We start from the raw sequence: 852 nt of genomic DNA, 5'->3' as shown, positions 1-852 counted from the left end.
ACACACACACACACACACACACACACACACACACACACACACACACACAACACACTACCTCTACTCACACACACACACACACACACACACACACACACACACACACACACACACACACACACACACACATACGTCCTCTCCACACACGCTTCCTGCGTCTCTGCCTCGCGTCACATCCGGCGCGTCTGCCTGGCGATCACGTGACGGCAGCCGGTGCGATCGCAGCGCCGCCGTGTAGCCGGTAAGAGTCGACGCCAGCACGCGCAACTCGCAGAAGCCAGCAGTGCAGTATCGCTCGCTAGTGCCGCCCTGTTTTCTTCCGTGTAAGGGCCCTCCGCTGCCTCATTCGCTGCCTCCTCCGCCGCTTTCTCCTCCGACGAGAGTGCATGCCTCGCTAAAAGTCAGTCGTCGGTGTGCTGAAGTGACATCTTGGATTTCCGGTCTACTTTCGATACCGACGAAAGATTTTTCGCGAGGGTTCGCTTCGTCGGCTCAAAAGAATCATAGATTTCATTCTCGATCATACGTCTTATAAACGGGTCGTAGTTAGCGGGGGTGTGTTGGGGGATTTCGTATGTGTGCGTGCATGTGTGTGTGGCGAGTATATAAGATACGGTTTGTCTGATCAGGGGTCCTCCCGAGATGCAAAACATGGAGCAAGGGCAATACCAAGGACAGTACCAGTACGACTATGATGGCGGGCAAGATGGAGGGTACATGGACCAGGAGGAGGAGTGGGAGAGAGACCTCCTTCTCGACCCGGCATGGGAGAAGCAGCAGAGAAAGGTGCGTGTGGTTTACGTTCTCCTCCCTGTCTGTCCCTTTTTTTACTCTGCCACTCCTCTCAATCTC

The 852-nt window shown here is 54.8% G+C and overlaps 1 long non-coding RNA gene across 1 annotated transcript; it reads left to right on the top strand.

Annotated features, from left to right (window-relative positions):
* The first annotated feature begins 244 nt into the window (after positions 1–244).
* Positions 245–705, top strand: LOC106819620. The gene is made up of 2 exons (XR_001395463.1): positions 245–323; positions 630–705. It is a non-coding gene; the product is annotated as an uncharacterized LOC106819620 (long non-coding RNA).
* Positions 706–852: the final 147 nt, after the last annotated feature.

This window comes from Priapulus caudatus, unplaced genomic scaffold (assembly GCF_000485595.1).
Source record: "Priapulus caudatus unplaced genomic scaffold, Priapulus_caudatus-5.0.1 Scaffold3834, whole genome shotgun sequence".
NCBI lineage: Eukaryota > Metazoa > Priapulida > Priapulimorpha > Priapulimorphida > Priapulidae > Priapulus > Priapulus caudatus.
The sequence above is the reverse complement of the archived record's forward strand: the minus strand, read 5'-3'. Positions and strand labels throughout refer to the sequence as shown.